The following is a 16,566-nucleotide window of genomic DNA, read 5'->3' as shown; positions in this document are numbered from 1 at the left end:
TTTTGATTTATTGTAGAGATGAGGTCTTGCCAAAGTTGCCCAGGTGGGTCTCGAACATGCGGGCTCAGGCAATCCACTCACCTCAGCCTCCCAAAGGTGTGGGATTACAGGCTGAGCCACCGAGCCTGGCTAGCCATAGAAATTTAAGGAAGGAAAAATATATACCTTTCAACCTAGGAAATCTAGGCATTTATGCCAAAGAAATAATTATCGATATGCACAAAGCTAGCACTAGGCATATTAATAATGCTTTGTGCATATGAGTAGAAACCTGGACATAACCTCGTGGCCTAACACCAGAATTGTTAGTGAATTATAACACCTTGCTCTTACATATATTATTATGTATATTTTATATAATTATATAATATGTAATTTATTATATAATATATAAAATTATATTACATGTAAATATATAGCATATAAAATTATATTATATATAACTCTATCATATATAAAAATTATATTTTATATGAATATATAATTTATAAATTATATGTAATATATATTAATTATATATGTGTTTATAATGATGAATGATGTGATCTCATGGAAGATCTTTAATACCATAAGTGAAAAAAGTAAATGACAGAACAGCATTATCACATGGTTTCCTTTTCTTTAAAGGAGCAAAATATATTTAGAAATGGGTGTCTGTGTACACACAAAGAAAAAAATCTGAAAGGAAATATACCAAAATGCTGACATTGATTATCTCTAGATAATGAAATGACAAGTGACTTTGGAAAACTCCTTTCCAAAAGGAAAAAGTGACATTAAGAGATACTCTTGTGTGTCACTGAGGTTCCCTGAAACTAGAAGATGCCTGCGACGGTGGCTGCACTGAACTCCTTAGGAAAGCCATCTGCCACTGGCTCCAGCCTACGGACCCTGGGGCCCACACATGCAGTTCAAGCGGGTCAGTGGAAAAGTCTGGCAAATACCAAAACCACTCAAGGGGACATCACATGCCCAGTGGTTACATGGCATTAGAAAAAAAAGAGAACGAAGCAGTTCTGAATAAAGCTAAACCCCTAATCTCACGCTTACTCAGCAGCCAGAGGAAAAAACAAAACAAACATTAACTATGGAAGATTGAGTGATCCGCATGGCCATCATTCTAGAAACACTTCCAGCGTGTTTATCCATGCTGTAACTCGCTGTTCTCTGCAAGCTTATAGGGGCCTTTTAGCTGAAAGCCAAACGTCTGGTCACAGCTAAGGGAAAAACAGTTCAACCACTTGGGAAATAGGGAAGATGAACATGTCCTCATGCTTCAAAAAGTGTGTGCTTGTGTGCGTGCGTGTGTGCTTGTGTGTGTGCATGTGCATGAGTGTGCATGTGTGTTTGGTGGCTGTTCATAATATGTGTAAGGAACACCCACCTTCATAACGACCCAGTCTAAACACTGATACATGCAGCCCCGTGCCCCCCCATGGCCAGGAAGGAGTGGGCACATCGCTACCTCAGTGGACTGCACATTCATTCATTCTCACAACAGACACAGACCCTAATGTGAAGAGTGGGAGCCATAGAACCCAGCGTTGACAGCAGCCCACCAACTGGTTCCTTCTTAAGGCAGAGAGACGATCCGGTTGAAGGTTCTTAATTTCAGTCAGTAAAATAAATCTTGAACACAAGATGCTAAAAAAAAAAAAAAAAAAAGGCAGGGGGACTAGGTAAATTAAACCTCTCAGATGGCCTATCTGCTGTCTGTCCCAGGTGTGCCAGGGAGACTGGGAGTTCTGCCTACAGAGGCCCAAGGGACTCACTGTTTACAACTGCAAACTTCTCCACCATGGACTCGCCCTATGTCCCAGCACTCATCACTGTCCACGCTGTGGTTCACTCTCTATTTTTTTCTCCTCTCCTGTCTCCCCACACTGAAAAAATATGCTCCACGAAGGCAGAGATTTCTGACTATCTTTGTTCTCTGCTGAATCCCCAGTGCCAGGGAGAGAACAGAGAATGACTAAATGAAAAAAGGAATATGGAACAAGAGAACGACAAGCCTTGACAGCTGTCAAGGGCTCTGATGCAAGTTACAGTAGACGGGACTACCTTCCAACCCAAGAAACTACAGAAGGCTAGTCTGTGGACTCCTTCAGACGTTAGACCAGAGAATTGCCATAAATATATTTACAACTAGGGTTTCTATAAATGTTCCCTGATAGTACAGAAATTAAGATACAAAATTATATAAGAATTAAAGTATGTTACCAGAGAAAAGCTATAGTGATAATCAAAAAGTATGATCTTTACATGTACCCTGTTTCAGATCCAGAGCAATATTAAGAATAAAATTTCTTACAGAAGTTGAATAAGGCACTATTATAGAAAACAACTGGGACACACTTGGTGACTCCAAGAAGTTTTTTCTATCAGAAACTCAGAAGACACCAGTTAGAAAGGGGTTTCCTACTCAAGTCATTCTACAAAAAAGATACCTGCACACACATGCTTATTGCAGCACTGTTCACAATAGCAAAAACATGGAACCAACCATGCTTCCCATCAACACTAGACTGGATAAAAAAGATGTGGTACATATACACAATGGAATATTATGCAGTCATAAAGAAGGACTAACATATGAACTTTGCAACAACTTGGATGGATTTAGAGTCTATCATACTCAGTGCTCTGTCACAGAAACAAAGAACTGAGTACCACATGTTCTCACTCATAAGTGGACTCTGAACATTTACCATAATACTTTAAGAAAGGGAGGGGCAGTAGCGGGATACTGCTGGGAGGGGAGGGGGGCATATAACATCCATAAGGGATTTGACTCAAACCAGGCAAAGTGGGGACCAAATGGAGGCCCAAACTTTACCTGTATGATGACCACTTGTATACCTAATCCTGAATTATACACTGTATCTTTAAAATAAAAAAAGAAAAAGAAAAAGAAAGGAAAAGAAAACAAAAGGGGTTTCCCAGATGCAAATGCCCCATGTCAGCTGCCATCACACGCTCGTTCCGGGGGCACTGCTTCTCTTCCCCCTTTCCAGCAGATTCCCGGATGAACAGAGGTGGGCTTGGCCCTGGCTGCCCACGCACCTAGCAGAGGGAGCAGCCATGCTCATGTCAGGGACTTTTGCCAAGTGTTCTGTTTAGCAAGCGAAGGGTTTGGAAATCAGAAAATTTTCCACTGAAAATCCAAACTTCTAACTTCTCTTGAAAATCTGCAACTTCAGGCAACTCTGAGGCTGAGTTGCTGAGAACAGGTGCCCTGGACACTAGATTCCTGCTTCAGGTGACCACAGTCCCCACCACTCCCTACTCATGCTGTGCATGCCTGCCGATAGCCAAGAGGAGTCTGGGAGCCTGCTCCATGTAGGCCGGTGGTCCTCACTGCCGTGAGCTGGCCTCTATTCCCTGCCTTCTGTTATCTCTTTTGTTAAGTTCTCAGCCCTCCTACATGCCACTGAAATCCTTGCACAGAGCAACATGAAGTCAAGTCGGAACAGAACCATGTTCCTCACCCTCTCGCTGTGCCGTGTGCAAGTCCTAACCCTCTCATCCGTGAAATGGGATGGTGTCTCTGCTCCCCTCGTCCTCCTCATGGGTTTGCTGTTATGTGGAAAACAACGTAAGAGTTCCGAGAAGAGGTGTCAGCACAGCAAGTACACACCTCTGGGTGGGACAACACACTCTAAAACACAGAACAACATCATCTCATACAACTCCTTAAGGGCAGTGTGCAGAGAAAGTTTAGTTACTTATTCATGGGTAATGACACACAAGAAATCATCAAGCCTAATATTACATACTTAGGAAATACAAAAATATATACATTAAAGACAACCTCCCCATTTAAAACATTTGCAAGCATAAATAACACCTAACTTGTCAGATTTCCAGACTGGAAAATGACTAAATTTCCTAAGAACTAGAGATAAGTTTAAGGTCAAATAAGATCAGCCAAATGAGGCTTTCAGGAACAAGATCCATGACCCCAAGTCCAGCTAGAAGTAGCAGTGTAAGAAATGACCTGAAAGGGTCTACCAAGGCAATGGAGAGAAACGCTGACACTGAATGTCTGTGATGAGCCAGGGTAACTAATCCTCCACAGAGAACTGAGATTTCACTGGGCCTACAGGCTCCAGACAGTCAAGGCTGCTATGAGGATCTGTTACAGAGAAGCAGACCCAAGGAATGCGAGCGTGTTCTGGTAACAGTAAAAAAAGACAAAGAGAACCTGAGAATTCCTGGAGGCATCCGCCCACTACATCTATCACTTACATCTATGGCCCTCAGTCTTGTGGGATTGGAAATTAATCACCATGACCCACAGGTCACTGGTCAGGTTTATTCAGTCATCAAGGAACCTGGGCTAATTAACCAGATTATGAAAAATGTCTTCTCTGGAAACCTTCACCTACCAAGAAAGGGAACTTTTGAGATTAAACAAAGCCAAGAGTAGTTACTTATGTGCCAAATTCAACCTGATTGTTCAGACCTCTGCTAAGGAAAAGGGAAACACAGTGGGGTACACGAGAGATGTTTTCACTGTCTTTTTAGAAAATGAGGAGGCTTAAGTATTCTTTTGTTCCTATCACTGCTGTTTTTAAACATTTTTATTCTCATCAAAATAAAAATGAACACAGTTCACAGAACTGATCCACACAGTAAAGAAGGACTCATCAGGAAAAGTCACAGCCCTGCCTCAGCTGCCCCAAGCCGCTTCTGCTTCTCAGAGGACAGCACTTTGGTTGATTTCTGGTTTGGGTTTCTTTGGTGATCGGCAATAAGTTATCAAATAACATGTTATAACTACACCACTTCTTTTATAAGTCGCTTTCCTGACATCTTCTCCTGGCTTTCTACGATGACAGACTAGAATTATCTCACTTACATATGCAACACACAGAGACAGCACACATGTATATAACAACTTTGGATTCCATGTGGATGGCCTTCTTAATGTTAAATATTATCAATATTTTACTGCTTCTTCTATCAGCTGCAGTCCACCCCTCTCATCTCACAGGTGAATGCACCAACAAGGACAGGGCTTCTTCTACCTTCTCCTCTGCCTCTTCCTCTCACCACAACTACTAGCTTCCCTCATACCTTTAAGATTTTCTTTCTTGGGGTCAACGCTTATTCCAGTTAGGTAAAGTAAAGAACAAACTCACCATTGTCTATGATGACCTCGTCAGAACCCAAGATGACATAACTTGGTGCTGGTGGTGCACTGGCACCCCACTTTGAAGACAGCTATTCATTACGAAACCCATTCTACCAGCAAACTTTACTCTCTTCATGTTACAGATGAACCGGATCAAATCCATTGTGGTAAATGACTAAGAACTCTAGTGCCTTCACCTTCAGGGTAATTCATCTTTGAAACGACATCTTCCACAGTAATTCTATCATTAGAAAATAATATTGATTCAGGCTAACTTGATTGTCTGGGGGGGTCAGATCACAGACTAGCGGCAAAGTAGTAGGAACCATCTTTCATCTCACTCCTCTGCACAGGGTGCCAGTCTACCAGTCTCCTTGACCCGAGAGCTCAGGCCATCACTCCCTCATTCCTCTACACAAGACCCAGGAGTTCATGCCATCACTCCCTCACTCCTTTACACAAGGTGCCAGTCTCCTTGCTCCAAGAGCTCTTGCCATAATTCCCTCCATCCTCTACACAGGGTGTCAGCCTCCTCGCCCCAGAGTTCACTTCCACCTCCAGCCCAGTACACAACACACAAGAACTTATTCCCTGCTCAGGACCACACATCTGAGAGGCATGGCTGTAGGTACAAACATTATCAATGGGTCTCAACTGGACATTAACAGGATTACAGGCTACAGATGTGATGTGGAAACCACAGAGGCTTTAAAAACAGAACTTGCGACTCACATCCTGTGGTGGCTTCACAAGCGGAGTGCAGGGGCTCCCTTTACGTGGCTGGTGCTGCCCTCACCAGGGTAGCACCAAGGTCGCGGCCTCTGTATCCCAGCTTCCTCATTTAAAAATTGAGGGTTGTAAGGATGAAACAATGATACCTGTAAAGTACTGAGCGTGGCATGAGGTGTATAACAAGAAGCTAACCAGTAAGACTCATTGAGATTATTATTACTAGGGTCGTAAGTTGCTGGTCAGAAAGCCTGGACATCACCCATCTTTTAGGCTGGACTTAGTCACACCTGCCACTTCTGCCCCTTGGTGAAGTCATGTGGATAACATTCCTTCCAGAAACCTGCTCTGGCCTCCTCACACCAAATAGGCCTGGGAGGCCAACAGCCCAGGGGGGTCCTTAGGCTGGGCCTCCCTGAAAAGTGACCCTGTCCTCCGACAGGGCCTGGCTGGTGTGTCCTCAAATGTCCATGTCACTTCCGACAGTCGGCCCTGATGTTAAGACACATCTTAAATAAGCTCACACATGCAACCAGCCAAAAATGCTAAACACAAGTATGCTTCTTCCAGACAAGCTGAAGAAGTCCTAAGAGAAGTGGGTGCAGTGTCACCTGGATTGTGACTGAACCCCCCCAAATTGTAGCTCCTGTTCATAATCCTGAAGAAAAAAGGGGATTTGGTTTTAGTGCCCTGTTAGATATATTTGGGGCAAAGAAAAGTAAATTTTTGACTGTAATTTTCAAGATATTAAAAATGAGATAAAACCAAAGGAGAGGAAAGCAGAAACAGCTCACAGACTTAAAATCTCTGCATGTGAAATATCAAATAAATAAATACTCTAATCTCAATGGTAATCTTTCCTTCAAGTCTTTCTCATCTTATTGAACCAAATATGTCAAGCCTCATCTGTGTTCTGTTATAATCCTAAAGCAACATGATATCTAGGCTGGTGTTTACATACAAAAATCATTTTAAACCAGGAGGTGATATCAACTGGTGTCCAGACGCTATCACCCCAAGACTTTAGATATAACTGTATTGTCTTTGTGAAAAGCCTGAAATGACTATTTTCTCCTTTGACACAGAGTGTTTGGCTCCACTTTTGATGTCAGCATTGTCTCATTACGAAGATAAATTAGAAGTAAGTGGTCTGGTTAGTCTTCACAATACTACATTTTAATCAGGCAAAGCAGTCAAAAAAGATGATTGTCGAAGTGCTGGCGAGCCTTCAAACAATAGCGCATACTGTCCATTTCACTCGTAGTGAAAAAGCTCTTCGAGAGATTTCGAGAAAGGTTCCCTCCTACGTGCAGTGCGCATTTGCAATGTTTATATAAGTGGGGGATATAAATCTTCCTCCAATGAACCCCTGGCTTTTAAGCGGCCTCCTTGTTATAAATGGCCTGTTTCCGCTCCCCCTGCCCAAGCAAGTCGGGCTGAGCCCATTCGCGAAAGGCTGGAACTAATTGAAAGAGTTCCAGGTTGCAGACCCAGCCCCCAGCCTCTACTGGGAGACTTCACACAGCGGATGACGCTGACTCCAGCAATGATTCAGATGATAAGTGGCTTTGATTTGTTTTTAATGTCAGAAAATATGCACTGTCAAAAGAAATGTCATCAAAGTCATTTTGTTAGTGCAATACCCATAAAAAGGGGAAAGGAGGAGAAATCAACTTTCCACCAAAAAAGGTGGCCGAAGTCACACTAGTGGCTTGTTTGTAGAAATGTATAGTTTTTGCTCAATGCAAAAGGACACAAAATGGTTTAGAGTCAGACTGAGATGGGAGGAGCTCCAAGCTACGACGGGTGAGTTGATACACTTTGCCACAAGATTCGGTCCTATTATGAAAATGCCAAAGCCACGCTGAAGACAGACAAAAGCACCATTCTTTATCCAGCCTCAAAGATACCCTGTGTGCTTTTTCAAAGATGCAAAATTCCTTGATGCCAACACTAATTAAAACAAAAACACATTCACAAAACCCAGGGAAGAGCCACCATCCCAAAGTGCGCCAGGCGGGGGAAGTCTCCTACTGGACTTGGGAAGAGCACAAAGCAGAGGGACGAAGCCTGTGCCCATGATTGTTCTGGACCTTTGCACTTATAGACCTGCTAGTTTATCAGAACAGGCTTTTAAAATGCCAGTGTCACACGACACATTGCCCTCTCCTCTGGAAGTCTCTCTCATGTTTTTCTTGCTGTTCCTTTGAAAGGACCGAGCAGCATCTCCCAGCAGGGGGCAGTGTTGTCACATGGCACTCCCCCTTGAAGGCAGCAGGGCCGGGCCAGGAGGAAGGGCCATTACTCCTAATCAGAACTGAGCCATGTTGCCACAATGACCCTGATTTACTGCAAAACCTCACGTTTTTTTCCCTGAAGCCCAACCTATTTTTTTACTACCTACCTACAACATGAAGATGTTCTAAATGATACAAACAGGAAATGCTTTGTATTTAAAAATGCACCCAACTCTGAGACCTGCTGGCTGCTGCTCAGCAGAACTATTTATTGAATGTCCTCTTTCCAAAGCACAAAACTGTTCCAACTGCAAATGCACAGATGTCCATCGCTGTAAATGAAAGACTGCATTTGAAGATGGCAGAATAGAACATGAACGTTTCATCCTGGTCTAGAATAAAAGGTAGAGCAGGTTGATAAACACAAGCCAGTATGACCCACGCTCATTAGATGTTAATTTCAAAAATGTGGGTGAAAAATAGTTACAAGTATAGGAATGTACTTGTATTTTCCAGAAATAAACCCTTTCTGTCTGCCTAGAATGCTCTTGGCTGGCCTGCCAGCAGCAAGGAAACTGAAACTGCTTATGCTAAATGTTCAGCTTCCAGTGACTTACAAGCTTGGGAGTTTGCAGAGGAAAAAAAGCAATGTCTTCACCAGGTTCCAAGATAAAACACAGATTGCATACTGGTGAGATTTTTTTTTTTTATCATACATACTGGTAATCCGCATGGATTTCTCTTAATTCTGTAACTATGAATGAAACTTTTATTTAGTCATTGAAGTCTTAATGTCCCTAAACAGACCAGTAATTTCTGTATCTGACTTTAAAAGAATCAAGCCTCATAGTCTTAGGCAAGTATTTTTGCTTATCTCTGTCTTCAGTTTCAACTCAAGGGTTTGTTTGCTTGAGTGGGCTGTTATAAATTCAAATAAGAATCTTTTTCCCAATTGACTGACTCTACAGTAAAATTCAATATTAAGACTACTGCTTTATAGACATATAATCTATAATCTCATGTTTTAATGAACAAAGAGATTCTAAGGATACCAAAACATTATTGAAATGTTATAAAAAGTCAGCAAAAATATGTGCAATCGTGTTGAAATGGTATGCATTTTAAACTGCAGTGCTTCAAGTTATGTTATGATATATTAGATTCTTATTAGTGTGCATTATACATTCAACTTGTCCTTTTTCGTTTAAGTTGTTTGGGAGTTGGGGGGTTGGGTTCATGCTTTGTGAGCTGCTGTGTATGTGTGTGTGAGAGAGAGAGAAGTGTTCACTTAAAGTCCCTACAAGACCCTCCTTTGTATGCTTCCTGGAGAACATGGTCTGCCCTGTGCCTTTTCACCAAGGTTTTCTCAATTTTGATAGTTTCCTTTTCAAGACTTAACAGAAAAGCTATGCCTGTAATTACCACCGAATTTCCCTCAAATTGAACTAAACAATATACATCTGAGTTGCCAGATGGGCCATAATTCTTCATAATTACTGTAAGAAAGAGCCTATGACAGTTACAACAAAGTAATTGCCTAATGGAAGAGTACCAGGTATGTATTTTCCTGAAGCTTCTGTTTGAAACTCTGGGTCATTTGAAGAGTATGTGAAATTGTCCCATCTTCTAATTTGTTTCTCACCAATCAAAATATCACTGCCAAAGTTGTGTTCAGTATTAGAGGGCCAAGGTTCATCTGCAGTAAAGCTGACACAGTCACTCAGTCCCTCTCCAGGCAAGCACTTGTCCCATCTCCAAATGAAGGCATCTGTGATAGGAAGGAGCAGTGTGTCTTCTCAATATACTATCTTTTCCATGGTTCTGTTTCTCTGTTACCTGCAGTCAGAAAGCATCCTGACATGCTCCATAAATGTAAATGGTCCTTCCTGCCTTCCTTCCTCCTTCACATCTGATGGGTGAGTGAGGAGATGACCACACAACAGTATGGGCTGTGTGGATGGTCAGAAGTATATTTGGGCTTCATGCCTGGCCCCTGGCAGAGAGCTCTCCACCTTCAGACCTGCCTGAAGGTAAGGGTGTCTTCCGCTATGCATAGCCAACCCCTGGATCTCATCGAGTTTATTTATGCTGATAAGGTCACCTAGGGTAGGCCCCAGGACAGCCCCAGAATTGGACTGGTCACTAGAAAGACCAAGTGATTAGAGGGTGGGGGCAGGGCTGGAGACTGAGGGCCAGGGACACTCTTGACCTGGAGAACTTTCTGTCTGGAACAGGGGGTTATGACCCAGGGGACAAGGAAGCTCCAACCCCCATGCCTGGCCCTTCACCACCTTCACGGGGCTGCCCTGGGCTGCATCCTTCATAATATACTCGTAAACACAGGGAAGAGTTTTCCTGGATTCTGTGAACCATGCTAGCAAATTCTCCACCTGAGGAGGTCAGAAGCAGGGAAGGCGGGGTTTGTCATTGACATCTGAAATGGGGGTGGCTTTGTGGGACTGGGTACCTTCAGTTTGTGACACCTGACACTAATCCCAGGTATAGTGTCAGAATTAATTAAATTATTGGACAGCCAGTTGGTATTTGGAGAATTGGAAAACTGGTTGGTGAGAGAAACTATCTCCCCAGGACATATTTCCAGAGTACAAATGGGTTGAAGTCAAGCTGTGCCCTAAGTCACCACTGACTGAGTATCCGAGTATATCAGCTCAGAGGGCATAGCAAAGTAGCACAGACTGGGTGACTTAAACAACAGAAATGTATTTTCCGGGTTTGCACATGGCTGCTTTCTCACTGTGTCCTCACAGGCTGGGGGAGAGGAGATGGGGAGAAGGGGAGGAAAGAGACGGAGGGAGGAAGGGAGGGCATGCAAGCTCTCTTGTCTCTCTCTTTAAGGACAAAATTATGAACTTCGTAGCAACTTAGATGAACTTAGAGTCTATAATACTTGGTGATCTATTACAGAAGCAAATAAATGAGTACTGCGTGTTCTCACTAATAAGCGGACCTTGAGCAATTTATCATAATACTATAAGAAAGGGATTGGCAGTAGTGGGAAACTGTCAGGGGAAGGGGGCACACCTCATCAACAAGAGTACATGCATAATGAACATTTGCATACCTAACCCTGAATTGTACCCCACATCTTTAAAATTAAAGATTTTTTTAAAAAGGACACTAATCCCATCAGAAGGGTCCTGCCCTAGTAATCTTATCTAAACCTAATTATGTCCCAAAGTCCCCATCTCTAAATAGACCATCACATGGAGAATAGAACTTCAACATACGAATTTTGGTGGGACGCAATTCAGTCCATAGAATGAGATGTTGGCCAAAGTCAGAAACGCAGCTTGCAGTCATGTGATAATACTTCTTCCTAGGCCTGAATGAGTATTCTGCATCTGATCCTTTAAACAAGGATGTAAGAAACCAGGTCAACCTCAGAGTCAGTGTGCCAGAGGCTCAATTTAATCCCTGCCAGCAACTTCTCCTGTTCCATTCCCCTCCTCTCCCAACTCACCTCAATGCAGAGCCTCACAATAGAATGTAAGAAGTGCATGGATGTGAATTTCTGACCTATTCATGTGGATTGTAAGTGAAAACCATTGCTGTGGCATCCTGATATGACCAGCTTTGAAAAGAAAGCATAAGCACTGTCTCCATGACTAATAACAGAGTTTTTCCTCTACTTAAGGTGAAAGCAATAATCTGTTTCTGGAAAGAAGACTGAAGCTTACTGTTTGAAAAGTCAGAAGACAGGATAAGCACTTGGCTAATAACTGGAAGAAGTTTTCCTCTGTGAGGTAGAGCCTCTGCTTTGGGAAAAATGTGTTCCAATCAACTCCTGACTATTTATTTAGTGATAAATGTAGATAAAACCACATCTGTATTAATGGCATGTATTTAATCTACATTATGACCTATGTAGTTCCTAATAAACTCAATCTCATACATGTACATGTGAGCACAATGTATTCGCTTAAGTCACTCAACTCTACACAGTTAAATTTTCACTAATTTATTAGAAATATATATATCCTTTCTCAAAATCAATAGTTTACAAATTTAGTAAAGTTTGAGTATTTACTGAAAAATAAAGTTGATGTTATCATCTATAAATAACAGAAACACAGATTTTAAAATGAGAATGTATGGTCAGATATTCCTTTTAGTTTGTATTTGACTTGAGTGAGATCATGAGGCATAATTGAAAAATCGATAAGTAGGATTTTCAATTTTAGTAAGATCAAAGGAAGACAGTTCCAATTGAACACAAACATATAAATATACCCCCTCACAAAACCCTACTGCAATTAACCAAAAAAAGAAAACAGAAAATAAAGTTTTTGTTCTTTATTTTTTAGTAAATAAACTCATGAATACAAAAAAAAAGGGAGAGGAGATAACAGCCTCAACATATTAGAAGCTTGAAGGTCAATGGACAAGAGTTAAAGGACTTAGGAAAATTAAACCAAAAAAGCCAAATCCCAACTGGTGGGAAAGGCAAGAAACAAACTTCTTTATCCTACAGCAACCTCAAAAGACTCAGGAAGTAGCAGAAGAGGTGATTCTAAAGTTGGGAGGAACTGGATAAATTGATGCTAAGTGAGAGAAAGTTCTTTGAGAAGTAATTGGGTCCCTGCATTCCCAATACTCCACAGTGTTCAGACCTGTCTGTCCCTGACCTGGCAACAGACAGGAGGATTACTCTCCAAAACAAGTAAAACAGGGTTTTAGTGTAGGAATTGACTGGCAAAGACTTGGGAAATATTCACTGAATGTACTCCAAATGGTGGACACCAATACTCCCCACCCTCTTTTTCCTGTGTGGCTCCCAGAAAACACATCCAGACCTTTCCACTCTGTGCAAGAAAGCAGAAGAGTCCTCTCAGAGGGAACGCATGTCTCTCTCATCAGTAAGCACCTCACCTGATCACCTACAGTCAACCTCAAACCCACAAGCCCATCAGCTCTGCTCGCTCAGTCAGCTTTTAACATCTCCTCTCTTAATCTCTGCAGTCTGGGACTACCCAATACCTGAGGAAAGTTTCTAACATAGAAGATAGGGAATAAAACAACTTTTTCTTAAAAAGAGCAATGTAGAGAAACCATGCAGGGAAAGGAAATGTCTAAAAAATGTTTACATCCTTGAACAATAAGAGAAAATATTGTATTCATTAAAAATAAACAGAATATTATATTTTAAAAATAATATTTATAATACAGATATGTACACTTATTAACACACTCACAAAGAATGCTGAAATTTAAAATAGCAAAAATAAAAACTCAATAAAAAGCTGGGATGATAAAATTGAAAGAAGAGAGGGGGGAAAAGCAAGCAAATAAACAAAATAGAAAACAGGAATAAAAAGATTAAAAATTGGAAGACCAGTTAAGGTCTGAGTAGCAGGGATTTCACAAAGGGAAAGTAGAGAAGATGGAGAAAGAAAATCCCAGATACACACAAAGCTCAAGAGAATGTTCCAGAATAGAAGATAAGTGGTTCCATACTGAAAGAGTTGCCAGCAAAATATATGAAAATAGAACCATAGCATGGCACACAATTGTGAGATTTTGGATCTCCAAAATCTCCCACATTTCTGTCTTCCATAAATGGAAGAAACACGTGTTACAAAAGATTACAAACCAGAACAGGTTCAGACATCTCAAAAGCAACATCGGGAGCAGGAAACCAATGAAGACGTGCCTTCATGTAAGACACACAGCCAGAAAATCATTTCTGCACTGGAACTGCATGTTCAGCCCAATCACTGTTGTGACAGGAGGCATTTTTAGCCATCCAGGCTTCAAAGGATACAGCCCCTGTGCCCTCTTTCTCGAAAACGACTAGACAATGTCCTCTACAAAACAGGGGAATAAGGGAGAGAGATGAGGCAGAAGAATTCAGGGTCACATGTGTGCACTGGGCACATAAGACACGCAGCCAGAAAGAACTTGGGATCATGTGTGTGCACTGGGCACATAAGAAACGCAGCCAGAAAGAACTGAGTCACGTGTGTGCACTGTGCACATAAGACACACAGCCAGAAAGAACTGGGGGGCCATGTGTGTGTACTGGGTACATAAGACATGCAGCCAGAAAGAACTTGAAGTCACATGTGTGCACTAGGCACATAAGACACACATCCAGAAAGAACTCAGGGCCACATGTGCACTGGGCACATAAGACACGCAGCCAGAAAGAACTCGGGGTCATATGTGTGCAGTGGGCACATAAGACATGCAGTCAGAAAGAACCAGGGGGCATGTGTGTGTACTGGGTACATAGGACATGCAGCCAGAAAGAACTGAGGAGCACGTGTGTGCACTGGCCACATAAGACACGCAACCAGACGGGACCAGCGTGACTTGGGAGACAGCCCAGGAGAAGGCTGATCTCCACACTGTGCACTTCACCCCAATGCCATCTGAAAAGAAGGTGGGAGATGCACTCCACCAAATCAAGGGGGGACCAAGAAAGAGAAGCTAGCCAAGACAAGTAACTTCATCTCAGGAACAAAGAAGGATGACAGCAAAGAATGATGAAGACAGAACATGCCAAGACAGGAGGAGAAGAAAGGCTAAAACAAACCAACAACAACAAAACACACACACATACCTGCTGGAAACCCTTGCCCTATATAATTAATCTTACAAAATAATTATAAAACCAAAAAAATATATAAGGCTATTGAAAGACGTGCAAAAAACTAGTAATGAGTACAATGACCTTAACAGATGAAAAAACAAAGCAGTTATCAAGTCAAGAAAAAAAGGAAACACAATCATAATCATAGACTGTTACCAGGCTCAGCTGTGGACAACACAGCTGGACATTGTCAACACTAATTATTACACAAGTCCCCCAACAGGTAGCTCAGTTTTAGTTATCTTGGTATATACGCTATAATTGTATGAAGTACAAACTTTGCTGTTAGTTCTGCAGGTCACAAATCACTACATCCGTAGCAGATACACTCACGATCAGTGACGATCACTTCTTTCAAGGTCTGTAGGTGACTGGTTATTGCAAAGTGTGTGGTGGTGTTGCCTCTTAGTGTCCCAGTGATAAGCCCATGTGACATTTTACACACACAAAAAAAATAACTGAAAGTAGAAATTAGCCAACAAGAAGATGAAGATGTTTCAGAGGATGATGTTGGCAAAATAACTTTTCTTTTAAAGGGACTCTCACAGATATTCATGACATTAAAGGCACAAAGGATAAAATATTGTATGTTAATCCAAACTTTGAAAGGACTATGACAGTTCACCAAAGCATAGAAAACATGCTTGCTCCATATTGTAAGTTATACAAGAAGAAGAAGGTGAGAAATGTTCAAACTATTCTCAGTTTTTTTACCCCCCAAAAATCCACTTTATTTCTCAATGTTGCTACTCCTTTAAATTACAATGTACTAAACAAATATTATCATATACATGCATCACCAAGAATAAATGAGCTTATAATGTTTTGACCACAAAAATTATAGAGGTCACGGAAATTGTAAATTTTTTCATTAATTCTTTAGATCACTTTGCAGGGCTTCAGCTCAGAACTGTCACTTTTACCATGCAAAGCAAGGACTGTTTGTATTTGACTTAAAAAATTATATGAATGTATTACTCTACTAAAAATTAAATTAGTGCCTGGCTGTCTTAGTCAATTTTCTGTTGCTATAACAGAATACAAAGACCAGGTAACTTATAAAGAGAAGGCATTTATTTAGCTCACTGTTCTGCAGCCTGGGAAGTCCAAGAGCATAGCAGTGACATCTGGTAAGGGCTTTCTTGCTATAGCATAACATGATGACGGGCATCACACAGCAAGTGGCAAAGAGAGCTTGTGCAAAAGAGAGGGCCAGTGGGAGCCAGACTCACTTTACAACCACCTGCTCTCCCAGTGACTAATACGCTCCCTTAATGATGACATCAATCCACTCTTCCACCCTCATGAACTCTTGGGGAACACTTCAAACCATAGCACAGGCAATGCCTAGGAAGTTAATACATTTTTTAATTAAAAAAAACACACACAAAAAAATATATAAAGGCAGGAGGGAAAGAATCTTTTGCTAAAAGAGTGCTCACATTTTCAAATTGTTGTATTGACAAAACCAATAATCCTTAATGTCTGGAAAAAGTTGGAAAGATCATAAACCACCAAAACATGGTGGAGTGACCCGTAAGTCAGTATTAGAAAATGTTTAGTTATATCAGGAAAGGATCACATTTTACACATACGATGAAAAGTCTGACATTGGAAACAGTAAACATATTTATCAATGAGGTAAAAATTAGATAGTACAAACATAACAACGATTCTGTAGATGCATGTGTAGAATAACCTAGCCTGTACCACACACTCAATAGTCAGAACAATCTGCGATATCACTATTGCGGTTTTCCTCACTTCATAAAAATGGAAATTGCAGCTCAGCGAAGCTAAGGTCCCTGCAGCTGGGTCTGTGGCACAGCCAGTGTGCACACCCAACGTCC

This window comes from Carlito syrichta, unplaced genomic scaffold (assembly GCF_000164805.1).
Source record: "Carlito syrichta isolate Samal-C Ts95f unplaced genomic scaffold, Tarsius_syrichta-2.0.1 Scaffold79415, whole genome shotgun sequence".
Lineage (NCBI taxonomy): Eukaryota > Metazoa > Chordata > Mammalia > Primates > Tarsiidae > Carlito > Carlito syrichta.
The sequence above is the reverse complement of the archived record's forward strand: the minus strand, read 5'-3'. Positions refer to the sequence as shown.